The following is a 14,955-nucleotide window of genomic DNA, read 5'->3' as shown; positions in this document are numbered from 1 at the left end:
ACACATTACAAATGAGCAGCATGACTAGTTTGAATAATGGACCAGCAGGAAATGAAAATGTGCACCTTGTGAATCCATTTATAAACACTGCAAGTTGGTTGTTTACACTGCAATTGTTTTCCTTGAGTTGTGTTTCCGGTAGTGCATTGGACTACAAAATTGACTTCCCTTGAGCTGTAGATGTGAAGTTTTGTTTGCTATTATATTAATTTATTTAGAAGAATATAATTTACAGCAGCTATGAAAGGCACACACCCCTGTCTTAATGCCAGGGCAAGATAAACATCTCAAAGCTTTTTTTCCACCACTAATATTACTTATAACTAGTACAATTTAACTAAAAAAAAACATATTTTCAAGAGTGAAGTAAAAATAAACTAGTATAATGTTAGTGCACAAATGTGCTCACTCTATAGGCGGTGATGTGGCTGGTTAGTTAGTTAGTTAGTTAGTTAGTTAGTTAGTTAGTTAGTTAGTTAGTTAGTTGGTTGGTTGGTTGGTTGGTTGGTTAGTTAGTTAGTTAGTTAGTTAGTTAGTTAGTTAGTTAGTTAGTTAGTTAGTTAGTTAGTTAGTTAGTTAGTTAGTTAGTTAGTTAGTTAGACCTTTTCTAGCCACTGTGTACATTTTCTACGTTTGAGTAGATCCCATATCCCGTGAAGACTCACTAAGCACGCGACCACATTAGAGATTGCTCCCTCCTTCCCTCCTGCATATGTTATGAGAGCATTTTGTGAATGTGTGCTCTGTGTGAGTGGTTCCTGCAGTACTACTTGAAAGGTGAAGCTGAGGTCATCGTTGAAATTCCATTCAAAGCCTTGAAGTAGGCACTCATTGGGTTTATTCAATTTGGCCAGCACCTTCTATTTGTGCAAGTATTATCGTGTGTGTGTGTGTATGTCCACTGCTCTTCTTTCATGACAATTGTATCCAAGTCCCCTCGCGGGGCAGTCGTTCTGTGCAAAGACGCTAATGTGAAACGACAGGTCAGCCAATGGCGCTCTGCTCTAAGGGGACCCGCATTGTGAAGGAGACCCAGCAGTCTGGCTCTGAGATGGACAACAATAGAAAAGAGACCTCAAAAGGATCAGCTTTTTCCCCTCGTTTGGGGCATATAGGGCGGTTACTTTTCAGCGCTCGGTAGGTTTATTTGGCCTCTCAGTCTTTCCGCTTTCATATATATGAGGTTTATTTCATGACAATATGTGTGTGTATTGTAGTGCATGGACCTTGGCGGAGACCCGCTCCTCTCACCTGCGTGAAGCTGGCCCCCCCACCCACGCACCAGCTTCATGCAGGTGCTCCTCTCCAGTATTCTCTGAGTTAATAATGACATCATGCTTTTCAGTTAGCAGTCGTTGTAATGGCTCACTTTGGCCGCTTGGAGGCCAGCGTAAGTGAGGTCGATTTTCAATGAATGGATGCCTCTGGTGCTGTCAAGTCAAACCTAAGACGGCGAAAAAATACAGGATATGAGTTGCTTTCTGTCAAAATAAGCAATAGTATTGAAAAAATATCTATGTTCACAAAATTTAAGTTTGCCCCATGAATCTCGAGTTTTGTGTTCCACTTTCTGTTTTAGACTTTGTCTGTCTCAGCTGGAAGAAAATGCAAACTACACACAGTAAGGGCAAAATTGTGTCAGTAAAGAAATATTATTATTATTATTATCATCAATAATAATAATAATAATAATAATAATAATAATAATAATAATAAAACTGCTTAGCACATATTGACCTCACAGTTTACCCTCCTGCCATGATGAACATTTGGTCAAAGGAGGCAGAGCTCCATGTCAAGCATAAAAACAAATAATGATGACATCAATTATTTTCTGTAGTTGCCTATACGTGCTTTATGTTGGTCAAATAGATGCTGCATTTTTAAAATATTTGCTCGACGTCTGGCTGCTTATTTAATCTTAAATGCAATCCTCAGTTTTGCTCATACATTTGTGCATCAAACTTTTAAATTAAATCCCTCGCCGGGCTGCATCACTACATTGTTTGTGCAAGTCCAAACTTCAACCCTTTGTATTTTGAAAGCTGTTCCCGGAAGCGAAGCGCTGTGTTTGCCACTGGTCGTCACGTGTGCTGCAAGGCTGATGGAGGCTGAGCAGGGAGGAAGGAGGCGAGCCCCTCAGCTTCCGCGTCAGCATCCCTTCAAATAGCCGCTGTCACTTGACTGCTGCACGCACAGACTGGCATTTGCAAGGCACAAAAAGGGGGATCCAAATCAGACATTTGTGTGTTAACATCAGCTTTTATGTTGCATGGTGACGACAATGAGCGATGAGTGCTGAGAGTCGCTAAAGGAGGTTTGGAGCCCTGCCAGGAAGGATAGCGATGTTCAACGCGCCTCGTCCCGGGAGAAGTCAACCCAGAAGCTGGCAGCGAGAGACGGAGATGCTCCTCTAGAGCACCGGCAGGTCGAGTGAGTACCCTTCAATGTATTTTCCGCCTGCCCGCGCTAATGACGCCTGGACTGATTTGAAACCACTCGCCCCCTCCCTGAGATCAATCAATCAATCAATTGCTCGCTCCTCGGTTAAAGTGCATCCGTGCATTGATCAACCATGTGTGAAAGTTGTCTGACCAATTTGGAAATGGTGCACCCCCCCCAACTCCACTTTCCTTTTCCGCCCCTCCCTCTTGTGCACACACCCCCGGCGCATTGCACGCACGACCGTTTTACATCATGCAGAGGATTGCAGCGTGAGATGTGATGAAGCTTGGGGAGAAAACTTTTGATCAAAGTCAGTGTGTGCCGCATATTACTGAGGGCCCAGCGTCAATGTGAGCCTAATTAATAAAGCCTTTGTCAGGGGGCCCTCCTATCACAGACACTCATCACTAATCCGCTTGTGGCCCACAGGGCGTGGGTTGCCATATTATGGTGATAAGAGCGCAAGCACCAGTCATACTCAAACTGCAGCTGCTTGTTATGAGCGGTGGTCAGAAAGACCAAAATGACCCCTGAATGTCATTTCCAGTGACTTTTCAAGTCTAAACTTTTTATGGGTGAGCATGTGTTGTTGGAAAAGATTGGCATTGTGGACAGAATTCAGATTTTACATTACATTAATTTTTTTTTTCCTTCTATAAATTACTTTCACGTTTTAATGGGGTACATTTCATGTTTTGATGTGGTAAAATTTACATTGTAATGTCATCAATTTCACAATGTGGTACATTTCACGTTGTAATGGCATCGATTTCACATTAGTGTCGGAAATTTCAAATGTTTTAAGTTTGACTAGTGTATTCAGCAAAATAAAAGGAAGATAAAAAAGTTTTAGGAAGTCTAACTATTGTATGTAATGTCATCTCACTGTGTGGCTTTAAGAGGTGCAGCCTAGTGTGTGATCTCATGATTTGCTGCAGGTGAGTCTGTGTGTGAGCGTCTGGGGATAAGTTGTGGTGTACAGCAGCTCATTGCGAGTGCTCTCATTTTGTGTTTGATTGTCTTGTTAAAAAGTGCATCAGCAAGTCTGTCGCATTAATAACTTTATTGCTTTATTTTTTTCTACTCAACTCAGTGGTGTTTCTGAAGCTTGCTCGATTTATGCTCTCCGATGAACGAGGAACTCCACCTTTCACATTAGCGATGAAGCTCCAGCCCCCTGCTTGGAATCCTGGGCAATAATGTTCACGGCATGCAGCACACCCACACTTTGCATAGAAGGGCCTCCTGTTCCCTGCTTGTTGTAGAAAATGACGACAAGTCTCAGCCTCGAAATCCTTTGCGTGCGTTCGACATCAAGCGGGCGAGGGCAGAGTCAGCCTTTTGTTGAGGGGTAGGAAACAGTCAGATGCTCCCCACAGAATTATCTCTGCCGATGTTGCACCCAAGGCGACAAGGACTGAAGTGCTCCTTTTTCTACTGTGATGCCCTACTGTCTTCATCTCATAGTTAAAGTATGCGAGAGTATGAGAGTTGCCGCCGCCCTTGCATGAATATCTCATCCCTTTCATATGACAACATGGAAAACTGTACATTCAACATCACACACACCTCTTTTGTATAACAGTAGTGGTGCCTTGACATGAGTTTAATTTATATTCAATTTATATTTATAATTAATACTTTTTTTTACTGTTCTTATATGTATATGTAGCTTTAAATATATTACATTGGCGGAACTTATAAATGACCATTAATGACAATCTCTTATCTACACTGGCTGGGAAGTGCAAAACACAATAACAAACGGTGAAACACTTTTACATTGCATGAAAAAAAAAAAATGCAAATTTCAAAACACAAATTAACGAGACACACAACTTAAAAAATATATATTTTGCATTTAACATTTACAGTAAGACCTTATCGGGGACTGATAGGAAGAGACAGGACATTTTGAGCTCCTGCTAATAGAGGTGATGTTTTTCTGTAAAGGTATTTCGTGTAAAGACCTCTACCTACAAGCTGACCTTGAAACAAAAGTAACAAAAATTGCATTGGCTTCTCAAACTGTTACTTTGCAGGCGACTTGGCTTGCTGCTTTGTGGGTGTGCAATGGTGAGCATAAACTGCTGCGTGTGCACCTTATCCATATCATTGTGGTATATATCAGTCAGACAGCCGTGTCCTAGCCAGAAGTGTTAGTCCGGAGCCTGAGCGAACTTTTAATGCTATGTGGAGACCAACAGGCTCATGGCAACAGAATCATGTCTGCATGAAAATCACTTCATTATTAATGCTGAGCAGAGGCCAAGGAGGCAATGCAGAGGCCAAGTGAAGGAACAGGGCTTTTCACTATATTACTGATAAATTGGTTGACGTGTGTTAGCAACAAAAAATATTCAAGAATAGTCATTTTAAAAAGAAATCAGCAAATTTACTGGTTTACAGGAACGAGAAGATGAAAGATGTATTTGCGTTGTCTCATTTGGGGATAGTCTGGAGCCCTGACATATATCATGAGCTCAAATAGTGTCACATCGAAAAAGATATTCTGTTGCATAAAGCATCGTAGTACTGTAACACAGTGACTACACTGTAAATATAGTGGATATAGACACAATGTAGAATGAAAACAAATTAAAAACACAATTGTCTGTACATGTGGCGGACTGTGGGCTGATACCTAGGGATTTAACCGACTTAATCCAACTTTCATTATTACCTCATGAAAACCATCAAAAACAAGTAAGAGCACACAACTGTTTCACATACATCATTTGAAACAGTTCACAATATGTTTTAGGACAAAAACGAAATATTTCTATAAATTGTTACATTCACCAGTGATACTGATTAATAAATCGCTACAGATTTTGGATGTAACAAGTTTTTGTAACAAGTCAATGTCATTGAGAGCCAGCTCACTGGCCTTGGGAGGACAAACAGTCCCATTTCTAATATAATTTCAGTTACAGCGGCCAACACGACTGACCCTGGGCAGAATAAATTGACATGGCAGCACATAGAGGATGAAGTCAGATGTTCCAAACATACAACACTATATAAGTACCACAAAGAGAAATATTACAAAATAAATAGAAATTAGGGAATTGAATGCTGTCATTCTGACAGTCTGACATACTGTCAGAATATCAATTTAAAAAAACACCACTGTGCTTTCATTTTGTTTCTTTATGTTTGTGTAGATTCACAGTTATCCAGGTCATGATCATTCACCAAGGTTGAATGGAGAAAACTGGACTCTTCTTGTTTGGTAGATTTGTTGGGTTTTATTTTTTGGGAGGGGAGGGGGTCTTCTGATGATATTCAACTAAGATTTGTGCAACTATGCTGTTTGGCTAAGCAAATGTAGGTCAGAGCTACTGATAGTACTTCTGCCATGGAAAAGGCCTTGCAGGCCAAATCATGTTTAAATTGAACATCCAATAAAATTCATTTTCCGCACATGATACTTTCAAGCCAGACACGATAAAAATGCTGCGGAGGGGCTAAAGCAATCATTGGCAAGACCCCGCCCTATCTTGGCTCTTTGCTCATTTTGCATACCCACGCACACCATTCCAGCAGTTTTCTATCTCCGATACCTCTTATGTCATCTCGGAAAAGTTAGTGAGAGTTATTGTTCGTGATTGCTACACCTACTTTAGTGTGTTATGAACCTTTCATTCACCATGTGCTATGATAATGAATTATGTAGTCTGTCTGCAGACAGTTTGGCATTATTTGCAAATGAGCATCTGTTCTCAATTGTCTTATCTGGATGAATGATGGGTAATTAAAAATCAACAATGAAACAACTGCACATGAATTGAAGTGGGCCAATTTTTAGGTAAACAGTTAAGACGTTTGCAGTTCCATGGCAAACATATTTGTATCAGTCCGTCACGTGCGCCTGGGGAAAGTGTCAATTGTTATTAGCTGCTGTCATGATGAGCCGCCGACCGGGTGCAGCAGTGGGACAGCTGTTCTTGGAAAGATAATATGACATCATAGAAAGGCTCATCATTGACATCCTATCCAGCGGCGTGCGGCTTTGACATCTTTTATCTGACCGCATCAGACCTTCCTGTTTGAAAGAAGGCCTCCGTGCATTTTATTTGACGTGACATCCTGCGCCGTTATGCGTCGGCTTTGTGTCACCTCGTGAATATCAACTTCTCTGTCTTGCCTCGTCTTTTTGCTACCTCGGGGCTGCTAAAGAGTGAGGCCATGCTTCTGCCTCATGGAAGTAGCGACTGGGGAACAGCTGGTGGCAAATTGGAAGGCACCATTCCACGATGTGTTCAGAGGGGTGGCCTTGCTGTTTTGCAGACCAAAATTATCGTGGGGTATATTTTGCAAGTTGTATTTGCTGTTGTGCGGTGCTTGATGATAACTTAGGGTTAGACGTTCTGGGAAGGACACACCTTAGTCTACTTAAGATTACTTAATTATTGAATTAATTGGTACCGTTCTACCTTGCGCATTTGTGTAGCCTCGTCAGGAGTTGGCCCACTTTTCACATGGGAGGTCGGTTTGTAGGTTTTAAAAGATGTTCATGCATTTGCAGTTTCGAAGCAATTTGTTCCTTGTAATTCTGTTTTATTCCCATTCCACCGCTGGCGTCCTGTGCTCCAGGCTTATCCTGTATTGCACAAGCCAAGTAATCGTCAGGTTATCTGATGTGAAAGAAAGAATCCCAATAAAGCAAACGTCTTAGCATCAAATTATACTTGTGGTCTTTTTATTTGGTCTTCAGCGTGTGCGTGAGTTGCATCGATCGCCTTAATTGTGCAATACGAGATTCGGTGCTGCTGGAAGTAAAAGTAATTTCAGTCAATGTGTGAAGTCTTCATGTTCAATACATTCAGATTTGCCACAGAGGCAGTTGTGAGGATAGCGACTGAAATTTGCAGGGATTTAAATATTCTTGTTTATATAGGGCAACAGTGCCTCCCGGCTGCTGTTCAGCGGAGAAGCTTAAATACACCTTTGTTTTTGGCTCTTTTTATTTGTTTGATTTGTTACTTGGAGTGAGGAAGGGCAATCTGGAAATACTTCAATGTGCACATTTTAACCATTCGCACTGTTGAGTGGTGTGTTTCAGAATGAGGAGATGAAATAATTAGCAGTCTTGCCAACAGGAAGGCGGGTACCCTGATGTGTTGTGCGGCAAAATAAGTTGGGCTGCTCTGCCATATGAATTCATTTGCATGTGGTGCCCTGGTTTCGTACCAGTTCTGCTGTTAACATTAATGAGGAGCATGTTCGTCTACAGGAATGTCTCAGCAGCAGCAGCAGCAGCAGGCGGGCGAGTCCCCCTTTGCACAGGAGTGCTGCTAATCGATTTTTCTGACTGTCACAGAGGTGTACGGGATGAAGAGGACAGCAGTGTTCATGCTGACTGCTGTGTTTATTTATTCATTAACAGGCGGTCTGTGTTCTCTCGGAGGACTTTTTGCACCCGCATATGCTATCACTCGGGTCTCAGGGTGGCGAAGTGCATCTACCTCTTCTCCGTTTGCAAGTGAGCGTGCGGGGGGGGGGGGGGGGGGGGGGGGATGCCGAAAGTTGCAGGAAGGGTGGAGTCGACGTCTCCCCCAGAGAGGCGCGTTGTGTATCGATTGGTTTAGTAAGAGAATCTGCCAGCTTTTAGATGTGCTGCTTAATAAGAGTTGCTTGCTGAAAGTGGGATCACATCAACTGAACTCCACCCCAGAGGCCGCCTTGGTCTTGAAGGACTAGTTCACAGCGTATCAAAACATCCGCTTGAAGACGGTTGACAACATTTCATGAAAGGACTTGGGTCACACTCTATATGTTCTCTACGTGATCTGGTTTGGTTTTTAGATCAAGCCAAAAACATAACGTTATCTATGAGGTATGTGATATCGCTGTGTCCCGTCACCGAAAGGAGACCTTGATGGTCTCTTTTGAATAGATGAACATAGATGTTGCTATAGCAGCAGTTTTACCAGTACTGAATAGCCGTTTTTTTGTGAAAAGAAGAGTAAAGAAATCCACAGATTATACTGTTAAATAATAATATGAGTCATGGTCGACTGTAGTTGTGAAATAGCTCTTTTCTCAACACCAGTTTGAGAATCTTTGTGACTGTCACGCTGCTCAATGGCAAGGGAGAATCTCTCTCACTGACCTCTTGTTGTCCTTCTTGAAACTGCAGTTGAGACTGACTCAACAGCACATCTGTTGGATACAACCCAGTAGAGCACTCCATTTTTACACAATGAGTGAACAACTGCAATTCTTAACAATTGAGAATGGTGCACTTTCTTATTTGGACTGACTCCAGAAACATTACCAAGTCTGAACGCAATCGGTTACTCGGTGAACTGTGACTGGGGCTGCGAGGATTATTTGAAAAATTTGAATAATCCCGTGATTATTTTACTGCACTCACACATACCACTCAGGGTAGAAATGAGTTAGTGTGATGGCAGAAAGACTATTCAGATAGTCGATGGACTAATCAATAGCATATTCGATTAGAAAAATATTCCAAAGCTACAACCATAACTATTACTGTCCATTCATCCTATTTTATGTTCTTCTTCCTGTCTGAGTAGTGCTTTCTCTGGATCTCTGAAAGAAGTCAGGGTTTTGTGAAACAAGCCATCTGGCGTGTCAGGTTAAGTGTCATACGCGTCACGTGTGAGCTTGCAACCCCAGCGGTCTCATCTATTTGTTTCCGCCTATCTTTTAGCATGCAGCACAGCAGCAACATCACACAAACTGACTCTTCAGATCCTGTAGTGAGTCGGTAGTCTTGTCACAGTGTGGATATTGTGGTCTTTTTTTTTTTCCCTCCCCTGCACGCTACCATAACTGTCAATCACAGTGGTGTGCCAAAAGCCTGCTTCAGAGGAGCACTGAGCTATTTTGGGAGGAAGCAGATTGTGTTAAGTCGGAAAGCAAAGTGACACAACTGGGGTGGAGATTTCTTGGTGCCTCAAAACTTTGAAATAGCTTTATTTAGTACTTCCCTTCCATGGCACCTTGCGGATTTGCACCTTACACCTTCTATCAGAGTGCAACAAAATGCCATTCAACATATTAAAATCTGTACGTAGTACATCCAATACATAGTGGCTAATTGGAAATATAAAAAAAACCCTACAAAAACGTATATGCCAAGCAAGTGTGTCATTGAGAAAATATCACCGACTATTTTTATCTGTTTTTGATGTGTTTTTAAATATATGCATCACACAGAAGAGCTGAGATCCCAAGTGGATTGGTTTTGTTGTGCTGTGCTCACACTTGCCCAACGAAAGCACCTGCTGTGTTTGTCGCTACATTAAGTCATTTGATCAAGAACAAGATAAGCTCTGTCGACATGCTAGCTGTCACCGAATCGACGCTAACCTAATTACGGGACCCTGCGATAAACTAATTAGTAGGGTCTTGCACTATGTATTAACACGTTAAGACCGGACGCATACACGTACATGTTTTCAGACACAGATGCACACACACGGCTTGTTATATCAGTGTCATTTCCTCCACTGGTAGTCAGCAAGTGTGCGGCACTGATATAATATTGCTCACTTGCCAAATTTTACTGAGCCTTCCTTATGCTCTGTTGAAATGAAATCATGAAATATAATTTACAATGCAATCTGTTGTATATTTATTGTCGGAATGATTACGGTGATTTAGTCTTCATCTGCAGAAAGAATAAGACTCTTCATGAACCGTGTTAAAAGAGCCATACATCAACGTTTTGGAGCTTTTAGCTATGTTCAAATGCTATTTCCTCACCAATAACAAAGTGGTGTTTGCTTTGTGTTGTTCTGTGAGTGGTCAAATGTGTGCACAGGTAAAATAAACTAAAGTGATCAGGAGGGTGAAGGTGGATACAAAAAGGGCTGTTCAAAAGTGTGGTTTTGTAATATCAAAAATATGTCCAATATAAATCATTGCATAACAGTTTCCACCATTGCCCCTAAAACCTGTCCAACTAATTTGAAAAAAAAAGTATTTTATCGTATTTCATTCGGGTTCCTAAAAAGTTGCAAACAGTTGCAAACAGTTTTGCTTGTTGCAAAGCAATTTTGAGCATGTTCAAAATTGCTTAGCGACAAGGAAAAACTCTTGACGACTATTAAAACTGATGGCGAATGTCTGGCAAACATCTTTGTGACTGTTTGCGACCGTGAACAAACCTTGATAGAAAATCAACATTCAGGCCTTGTGCAAACCCTCGCTGCTCAGCGAGATACAGGCTTTACAGGCCACAATAATGCTGAAAAGAGCTTTGAAAATATTTTTCTATATCTATTTTTTTCTATCACAAAACCAAGGGTGTGCAGACTTTTTATAACCACTGCAGGAGGTTAGAAAGACAGCGCCCATCACCATGTATCTACGTGTATCGCAGTCACAGAGAGCTTGAGCACCATCTCAGACGTGCACGCCGGTTACCATTTTAGAATTTACCCCAGGTAATGGTTTTTCCATAAGCCGCCATTGTTGACGATGACCGGCCTTTTATGCCTGAATCAAATCGATGGCGGGGCAGGGGAGCTTCATGGCGTCTGCAGAGCCACGATAAGGCTCCACCTTTCACATGGAAATGGAATAGTAGAGTATTAGACACAGTCATTTGGATAGCACAGGCCGCTGAAAATGTGGTAGCGAGCCAGTTTAGGGGTGTGTCTCATTTCCGCTGAATAGCTTAGCGTTCGCACAATGTTTGAGGTTGGTGCTGGTTGAAAATGCGCACACCTAACGGGCATCTTTGTTTCGTTATGACTTGAAAGCAAGCTTGCAAGTGCTGAAAGCAACCCGTCGGAAACCATCACTGTGGTGTAACTGTCAACCTACACCATTTGTATTTCTTTAAAATGCATTCGACAAATACCTTTCCGTGCCAGTTTGTTTTTATCAATGTGTGTAAGCATGAGAGAGTGAGTCACAGACCCTAAAGATGAGGGAAAGCACGCCGTGGAAAATGGTTGTGCAGACTGTCGAGGTGTTTCAATTGGCTCCTAACACTTTTCCTCTGGGAAATATGGGCAGCAGAAGCACATGCTGATAGAAGTGTCACAGACTGTCAGTCCTGGACGTGTACTTTTTATTTATTTATTTATTTATTTATTTTGCTTGGTGCAAGTCAGAGAAAGACGTCCAATAAAAGTGCAAGGTGTGCAATCACACAGGTATGTGTACAGGAGAGTCAAATGAAGATTTTTATTGTGATATCGCATTAAAAGGAAATTCTTCCAGGATGCTTCCCTTCACAATGCTAAGGATAAAATAATAATAATTAAAAACACCACCAGGTAAATAAATAAATGAGATTGTCGTGGTGGCCCAGTCAGATCCGACTGGCCCCATATATTCATGATCTAAGATAATGGATGGATGGAATTCTTTCAATTATTTCATATTATAGTGTATTATGTAAGTCTTTGAGAAATCACTACTTCCATGTGGTTAGCTGTTTTGCATGTAATGCTTTTGTTCCGGTAATATCTTTTGATCTACCAACTAATACTGGAAAATTGACTGACGTGTTCCACAATTATGGGCAAGATTATAGTCACGATTCAGTTTTCATCAATCATGTACTCATGATTGATAACGACAGTTATTCTTTGATGCATTCCTTTTCAATTGATAAATCACACCGATTCATCAGTACTTTGAAGTGATCCTGTTAGTTAAAGTGCACCCTGAACGAGTTGACCCTTCGGCAAGGCTGTGTGCATATGATACGAGTCTGGTCCTCTCTCAAGAGTTGCGTTCGTGTTTAAGAAAGTGTTTTTCTCGGTCACAGTGGACCGAGCAGCGGAGGATGCGCAGCTGTCTGCGAGAGAAGATAAGGGAGACGGATTCTTCCCATTTCTTCCCTCCGCTGTTTGATCCGCACCTCCTGCCTCATACCGCTTTGACTGCATGTTTATGACAGCCCCTTGTCTCCTCTCCCACTGCACGCTGTGAAATAGCACCGCTTCTTCTTTTTCTGTGATGTTGCATTACATTGGAAAGGCACGGAACACATGCAAGACACACCCTGCTCGCTCCCTTAAAGAGGTAAAGTGAGTGCGCCAGTATTCACAATGAATAATTGAGTTATGTGGCTGTGTGCAGAAATAGCAATCTTCCACACAAGTGTGAAAACATCAGTCGCAGAGCAAGACCTGGGAACGGCGCAGTTTGTGTCCGCTTCTAGTGCGTTTCAAATACAATCTCACCTTTTTTCTTTAATGGCCAAGATGAATTTGCGTCAGGTATTTTCTGATTGATTGATGGCGCTCTCGCTGCTGCTGTAATGAGAGTGAAGTCAGTCTACTTATGTAACTGCAATAAAGTCACTATAAAATGGTTACATAAACTTATAATGGCTGGGCTCAATATGCATTTTTCTAGCAGCATTTTTATGTGCATTTCAGAATATGACAATGACATCTGCACTTGCATGCATCCCTTGACAAGAATAGAATACAAGGGATAAAAATGAATGACTAAAAAGGGATATGAGAACATTGTGAACCTGAATTAGCTCATAAAGTGCAGCCATTTATACATTTATATTTCAGTAGTCAGTATGTGAGTGGGTCAGTCCTCTGTATGAAATGATTTAAAATACACAATGAAATACAATTCAGCTAGTTTTGGTCTGTTTTGCCCAGTACTGTGTAGTGGGGTTGGTGGCAAAAGGTATCAGACCCAAGGGCAAGGGAGCAAGTAGGAAAAGTAGGAGTGCATACTCAAACAATTATCACAAAAAAATAAAATAAAATAAATAATTTAAATAATTAAACTATATATTTTGTGTATAGTTTTAAATGTGACATATCCTCACTCAAAACTATTAGTGGTGCTGCTGAAACAATTATCACAATAACAAACGCAATGGTGCAAACGTGTTCTGCATGCGAGCGTCTCTCTGAAGCCGAGTCCGTCATGCGGACCTGACCAAGCTGAGGGGGTAAGACCAGAACAAACTGACATGAGGGCCTACAGCCAAATTCCAACTGCAGCTCTACGTTAACGGCTTAACGGAACGCTTGCAAGTCAACGCCCTTCCAAAGCTTCAGTGAGGCAAAAATGTTAATGAAGCAAAAGAATTGTCCATCATGTTTTAGTTAACAGCATAGATTGATTGTGCCATTTTTACTCACAGGCACGCTTAAAAAAACTTCAAACCAGTTAATATTTAGGGCTCCATTTCCAATTCTGGCACGAAGCGCCGTCTAAATCTGCTCAGGGATGGGTCTGGTGAGTGTTTGCTTTATCATATTCTAGTCATGCCGACACGAACAAAGACGAATGGTACACTTCTTCTACAATTATTCTAAATGACTCATTAAGTTGCTGTAATAAACTCATTTTTCATAGAAGGTATAATATAGATTACACACCCTATATTTATATTATGTTTTGTTCCACAGTTTGTTCTCATATATCCATCGCTTCTAAAACTGCGACTATTAACATGTCAATGGTGTTTTTGCATCATTTGTTAGCATTAATGTAAGTAGGCCAACCTTAAAGCAATATTATTTGGTGATTTGAATACACTTTGTTTTTGTGTAATTCTCTCTTTTCTTTAAAATCACACAGGGATGGGTTAAATGCAGAGGACAAATTTCTCCACACCCAGATGTGTGTGTGATGATCATTGGGACTTTAACTTTAACTTTAGTTTGGAAAATCAGCCGAATATATCTCGAACAACTTGTGAATCGGGTTGTACAATTTACCAAAAAAAAAAAGTGCTGTATGACTGACTAAATACTGCTCAGTCGGTTAATGTGTAGCAGCAGCAGCGGTGAGGTGGGGGCAGTCGGTTGGATTGGATGTGATTCAGACACATCCAGCTGTTGGCTCTAAATGACGAGAGCCGTGTTACAGGAGGGAAACGAAGGCAGATTAAAAGGCAATCCTACTCATCCAGCCCACACACGCTTACCCCCTCCACCACACACAGACACACACACACACACACACTTTTGTATACTCCAGGCTGTGATGTAAAAGGCTGCTGCCATAAAAGGTAACAAACCTGGCTTTAGTTCCCAATATGGGCAGCATTAAGGCTGCCAGGAAGGGGGTTTGGTGATGGGAAAACAAAGTGATGATGAGAGCTTGTGGCAGAGCATGAAATCCAGTAGAAATGGTGTTTCCGATGATGCAGTGTGCATGTGTGTGTGCGGTGGGGCTGCACTATTCACCAAATTTCAATAGTATCATGTTCCTGGCTGCCACAATTAAATGAGCCTGATTGTCGGCAAGATTTGGATTTTAAATTATTCGTTCAATTAATTTGGCTCTCTCAACAAGTAGTCGGCCGACCACAAGGGCTGAATGCATGGTTAGGGTCAAGTGCGTCCTGCAGCTTCGCAAACGTCCATAATAACCTGGATTTCTAATGCCCCTTACTTGCCATAGTAAGAAGTGAAGCCACTGGAGGCTATCTTACATTGCCACTGTTGAAGCGCAGCTAACTTGAATGCGTTGATTTCTCTGGCATTTCTCTTTGCCATCACCGGCAGCCAGCAATGTTTGCTCTCTGCAAGG

At 41.6% G+C, this 14,955-nt stretch overlaps 1 protein-coding gene across 3 annotated transcripts in view; it reads left to right on the top strand.

The window, feature by feature from the left end:
* Positions 1-1,740: 1,740 nt before the first annotated feature.
* The window catches only part of LOC125989252 (uncharacterized), a 30,765-nt gene continuing 17,550 nt past the window's right edge, over positions 1,741-14,955 (top strand). The window contains exon 1 of one of the 3 annotated variants that reach the window (XM_049755393.2): positions 1,741-2,433. The gene's annotated coding sequence lies outside the window, so the exon portion shown is untranslated. Of the gene's footprint in view, positions 2,434-10,849; positions 13,654-14,955 lie in introns of those variants that run through there. The other 2 variants (XM_049755391.2, XM_049755392.2) reach the window with 2 other exon arrangements.

Source organism: Syngnathus scovelli, chromosome 2 (genome assembly GCF_024217435.2).
Source record: "Syngnathus scovelli strain Florida chromosome 2, RoL_Ssco_1.2, whole genome shotgun sequence".
NCBI lineage: Eukaryota > Metazoa > Chordata > Actinopteri > Syngnathiformes > Syngnathidae > Syngnathus > Syngnathus scovelli.
This window is presented reverse-complemented; position numbering and strand designations above follow the sequence as displayed.